The sequence below is a fragment of the Amblyomma mixtum genome, chromosome 1 (assembly GCF_055824585.1).
Source record: "Amblyomma mixtum isolate Tamu chromosome 1, ASM5582458v1, whole genome shotgun sequence".
NCBI lineage: Eukaryota > Metazoa > Arthropoda > Arachnida > Ixodida > Ixodidae > Amblyomma > Amblyomma mixtum.
The window spans coordinates 18,998,337-19,004,504 of NC_143012.1; the positions used below are offsets into that span (position 1 = coordinate 18,998,337).

Consider the following 6,168-nt stretch of genomic DNA (forward strand, 5'->3'; position numbering starts at 1 on the left):
CTCTAGATTTGGGTCTTTAGTTCTTATTGTCTTTCTACATTTAAAGTTCTCGACGTTGTTTGAATGCGAGTAACAACTCTGCGAAGGAACAGCGGACCGTTACGAAGTGGCTGCTTACTGAACCGTGAGTTGCGTCGGTGTTCACCGAGGCGCGTATAATGCGCAGAATTTGCAGAGCTAGAAGCACATCCTTTCTCTCGGCACCGCGAGCAACATCTCAAATTGTGCCGAAATTTGTTTGTTGTCCCACTCATTATTTTTTTTTTACTGCAGAAGCCGTGCAAGCCGTAGCCCGCGTGCGTCGATGTTAAGTGACCTTATACGTAAGAGAAAAAAGCGTAGCGGAGAGAGAACTAGTTAGGGAGTAATTACTTGTTAGCACCCACCCAAAGCGCCGCCAAACGGCTACAAAAGAGAGCTGTACAGCTTTCACAGAAACTTGGATTTGAAGAAAAGCCGCGTACTGGCACGGTGATCAAAACCGGATCCACCATTGATCTGGCGTAGTCGCTGTGCCAACTAGCCTAACCAGGGGGGGTCAGCAGATCGTGTGTTGAGAAGTCATTAATCGGCAACTCGAATGGGAACGTTGTCTGTACAGAGTTTAAGGGAATCCACGAAAGTTGACTATAGTTGCAGTAGGAGAGTAATTACTTAGTATCCACCCAGATTACAACCGTTCTGCTTCCGCTCAGGTGGAAGCTAGCTGCAGATTTTTTATTGAAGATCTTCGCCTCATTGGGGAATTCCCATAAAACACTGGAACAGATACAACCCTGTTGAAGTGGAACTGAACGCTTTCTACTAGTGGAACTAGCTTTGTAATAATTTGCAGGCAGTCATTCTGCCATAGCGACACATGAAACTGAAACTAAACAGATAAAACCGCCAAAATTCGTGGCACAGTTATTTGCCTTTAATGTGTCGTAAAAGCATTGTGTTCATGAGTGGACACGCTTGACCTGTATTGCGGCCAGCTTTCCTGTAATCGATTATATGCCGTCCAGTCCATTTCCGGAAATTCGTGGCAGTTCATCATCATCATCATTTCATAATTTATCATCATTTATTTGACCCTTAAACGCCCCTGGGGGGGGGGGGGTACTACATAAGGGGGGGGGAGTAGAACATTCAACATGACTCACATTGGTGGGAAAAAAAAGAATTGAAAAAAAGATCAAAGAAGAAAACACACACCACAAAAGCATAAAGAGAAATAAAGTCACGAAAGGGAAATGAAACAATTTATACAGCAAGATAACACATCAGACGTTCTTTAAACCTTGCTGGATCGCTTTCAATGACAACCGATTCTGGAAGCCGATTCCAGTCTTGAATAGCGGCTGGCAAAAAAGATTTGTTAAAGGCATTAGTTGATCCGTGTAAACGTTGGATGCTCATGGAGTTGAATAAACGGGATGACGTGCGCACAGGAGGGACTAGAAGGGACTCGCGTAGGTTAGGAAAATTGTGATATAATTTGTGCAATAAGCATAAGCGAGAAACTTTGCGTCTAAGGGCTACTGGGCTGATAGCGATGGATGACTTGACAGCGGTAATGCTGTTGTGAAAATCGTAATCTGAAGTAATGAAGCAGTTCGTCACTGACCGTCCGAATGACTCAATTTCTCGGGCTTCACTTAGAACATCATTTTTGTTTCGTTCACTCGCTCACTATCACAATGACTGGCTAGTGCGTACGCACGCACGCACGCACGCACGCACGCACACGCACACGCACGCACGCACGCACGCACACACACACGCACGCACACACGCACACACGCACACACGCACACACACACACACACACGCACACACACACACGCAGGCGCGCGCGCGCACGCACACACACACACACACACACACACACACACACACACACACACACACACACACACACACACACACACACACACGCACACACACACACACGCACACACGCACACACGCACACACACACACACACACGCACACACACACACACACACGCACACACACACACACACACACACACACGCACACACACACACACACACACACGCACACACGCACACACACACACACACACACACACACACACACACACGCACACACACACACACACACACACACACACACACACACACGCACACACACACACACACACACACACACACACACACACACACACACGCACACACACACACACACACACGCACACACACACACACACACACGCACACACGCACACACGCACACACACACACACACACACACACACACACGCACACACACACACACACACACACACGCACACACACACACACGCACACACGCACACACGCACACACACACACACACACGCACACACACACACGCAGGCGCGCGCGCGCACGCACACACGCACACACACACACACACACACACACACACTTCGCCGCAACAACGGATCTCTTCTGTCTCTTTACCACTTGGCCAGATCAGCGTATACGAGTGCTCTGGTGATTTCAGCTCGCACACGTGCTTAACCGATAATAACCGTGCATAACTCCTGACATTTCCTTCTACGTCATATACCTTTTTCCCTGAATATCGATGACGCTGTCGCTTAGCCAACGCCACGAGGACAATACGAGATAAGAAGCATATTTTCGCAACCCACATTTGCGCGGTCGCCATGGCTTCCGAAGCCGACTCCCTTTAATGAGAGCCTGGTGAAACGCCGCGACGCTCTTTTTCCTTTCCTGTCTTTTTTTGCGCTGGCGCCTCTTTGCAGAGCACATGTTCGTGACAGGTGACGAACTGCCGCACCCCTATGCCCCGTTGTTCTTATGTGTAGGCAAAAAAGAGCAGGCGCTGAGCATATCGAAAAGAAGGCGTTGCCGCTAATGAATATAGATGCGGGAGCTTGATTTATGCCAAGTGGAACCGAGACGATCCTCTGTGTGTTCGCTGCCCGAATCGTCGCTTGAGGCTCGGCTAGAGCTAGTGATATCATCGCTGCCAACGAAAATGTCTGCCAGGAAGAGATTGTTTCGTTTCTCATTTTTTTTCTGCCCGTTAACTACGCGCGTGTTCCATAGGGAAGTTAGTTATGCCGGTTGCAGAAGGCCCTCTAGGATACTGAGACGCACTAGAGCTACAGTGAGAAAAATATTTGAGGAGCGCTCAGGTGTCCTTATGCTCTGAAATTCCAAACCTGTGCGCGGTCCGCCACCTGCGCCCTCTGCTGGGCCAGCGCCGTACATTGCGAGAGGAGTTCAGCGGTGCCGCATGACGGCGCTAGGACTGCACGCCAAGCACGGAAGAAATTTAATTTACCTGAAAGGGAGGAAATTTGGTACTTGTTTGATGGCGACATCTATAATTAACGTGCTCATAATTATTCATGTAGGCCTTAGTACATATCTCTAAGATACGTTTTTAAGAACTGTGCATTCACTAGACGCGCCTTTATTCGGATTCAAACATCGAAGTGTCGTGGCGCCGTGGCGGAGGTGTATTATACATTATGTTGATTTGTGACTGTTTTGTTCGTGGTTTGTGCATAGTTTATGTAGGCAGAACATTTCTTCACTGTAATAAATACCATGTTAAAAAGAAAGTGTCGTGATGGAGTGGCCGCGTCTCAGTCTCGCACGCAGCCGGCCCTGGTTCGGTTCCCACCTAGACCCCAATTTTATTTTCTGATTCTTTTCTTATGATTGACAGTTTGAGCGGACGCTTTTGCGAAGAGCCTCTGTCTGCAACTTCTGTCCACGCCAATCATTAGCCCAGAAAGGCTTTCGCCTTAAAACCTCACAAACCATCGGCTTGGCTGTGTGATTTCGGCATCAACCTGTTATGCAGGAGGAGGCGGGTTCGATCCCCGATGTCATCTGGAACACACCGGTTCTCCAAAAACTGCAAGCCTGGCCTTGTGCTTAGCTCCACAGGAGTGAAATGGTTTGGAAACGAGTCTTTTAGTGTATTTTGTGCAAACCAAACGTATTAGTAGTGGCGCTCTCTGGCCAAAATGCCTTAGCGCCAATAAAATCAAATCATCAGCATCGAAAGAATAATGGAAGCTGAACGAACATACAGAGAATCTGGAACCTGGGACGTGTACAGAAACTGTAACATTTCCACTCAGGAACGTCCTTTGTTGTGGAAAAATATGCATGTGGGCATGTTTAAAGCACTCTTGTCTTTAGGGCTCATATATTCTAGAATCAATATAGATATGTAATGAATGTACCAAACAGTGACATTAACCCTTTCGGCCCTGGTGTCCTATAAACAGGACACGAAGCAAAACGGCTATAAGTCATGATCAAAATGCCCAATAATCTGAAACAAGAACTGAGCCGACTCCCAACGCATCCCTATAAGCACAGACATCACTTTTTCCTTCGTCTTCCTCATCGTAGTGCCGAGAGTAAACAAACAAAATGGCGGAAGATGGGGACGGCGGCTGCAATGGTAAGTGCTATTTTGCCATTTTTTTACTCCATACCTAAGAGCGTGTTGACGATTAGAATTTTGCAGGTTGTTTCAAAGACACTAAAGGCATTAACAGCTGCAGAACATTTTCTGTGCGGTTAGTACATTTGTCGCAGCACGCCGCGATGTGTGTGTCCTATATATAGGACACCAGGCTTCAGTGGTTATAAACCACCGACGCGTGTTGCATGCAAGTGCGGAACATTTTTTTTGGTAATGCCTAATTTTTGTTTTTGTTTATTGCAGAGGCAAAAACGGTGACCTTACTCAACGGCAAAGCGGCCTCGATTAAGACATCTGCGTCTCGAGGATCCAGATGTCATGTTTGCTGCACTGAAGGATGGTTACGTGTCGGAGGTTGAAGACGTTGATGAAGAGGTGCATTTGAGCTCTCGGCTGCCTCCAGCGCTGATGAAGTTGACAAAGCAACACCGGAAGACATGTCGTGGTGCAGGAGAGCTTTCAATAAGCTAGCAGCCACGTATCACCCTCAATAATCTGGTGACGAGAATGAGAATGATATTGATGGTCTACCGACCCCGTTCACGTATCCGTATTTTTCTCGGTACCGAATAGTGTTTTTTGCTGTTCTTGCCGAGGAAACAAACGTATTCTATTTATCAAGAAGGAAAATCCGTTGAGATGACGAAGAAGAAATCAGAAAGCTGGTTTCACAGCATTTAGCGATGGGTGTCTTTCGCTAGCCACGGCTAGAATCTGCTTGCACATTGCAGACGTGAACGGAGACCTGTTGTGAACGCCCTGCCTTCACTACGGCGAACGCTGCGCCTCACAACGGCGAACGCCAAGCGCATGCTCCTCACGCTTTCCCTCGACCCTTCCTCCCCTTACCCTCGCCCGGTCACGCTATGTAAGCTGGCTGATCGGGATGAATAAACGCCCGAGGACATCATCATCATCATCAAACGCTCTTTCTATCCCGAGCGTCCGTTTGTGTTCCATGGGAGCACGGCACGCGTAATGCGCGTACAAGCTTTGTAACAAGACCACACCAGCAATGATCCTTTCTGGAAGGTCAGGACAGATTTGAACACATTTCGTGAAAGATGCCTAAACCTCTCTTTCGAGGCGCATCATTGCAGCGATGAGCAAATCATTCCGTTCAAAGGACAGCGAGACATAATACATCAAAGGGAAACCAAATACGTGGGAAGTGAAAGTTTTCATGCGGTGCGCCGCCTCGGGGATTACCTACGACTTCGTCGTTTGTCAAGGTTCACCCACTGAACTCATTCCAGCTGTTTCAAAACTTTTAACACGAATTAGTCGACGTCCAGTATTAGCTGCACCTCAAGGCACCCAGCATGTATGTTCTCAATATTTTAATTTTTGTGAAAGTCTTGAAATAAAGAGTAACGTCAAACTTTGCTTTTTTCTTTGTTCTTGCAACCACTAAGCCCTGGTGTCCTATATATAGGACACGGCGCCATCTTTAAAACCAAGGGTCCCCTAGAGAAATTTTTTGCATTAGTGTGTTCCTTGGGTGGCAATGAAGCAAAATAACACTTTAGAAAAATTTCCGAAGTAGCAAAAAAAATTCAGGGCTGAAAGGGTTAACGAAGATTCTAAGAGACTGATGGTTGATAATATTTCCTGTTCCGTACATGTGAGCAACGGAATCTATTCACGTGAAGGTTTCGGCCCCATAGAATATAGATTCGATTTTCATGTACCTCAGTAATC

At 47.1% G+C, this 6,168-nt stretch overlaps 1 pseudogene; it reads left to right on the forward strand.

Moving 5' to 3' along the window:
- The first annotated feature begins 4,412 nt into the window (after window positions 1-4,412).
- On the forward strand, window positions 4,413-5,204 carry LOC149365646 (uncharacterized; annotated as a pseudogene).
- Window positions 5,205-6,168: the final 964 nt, after the last annotated feature.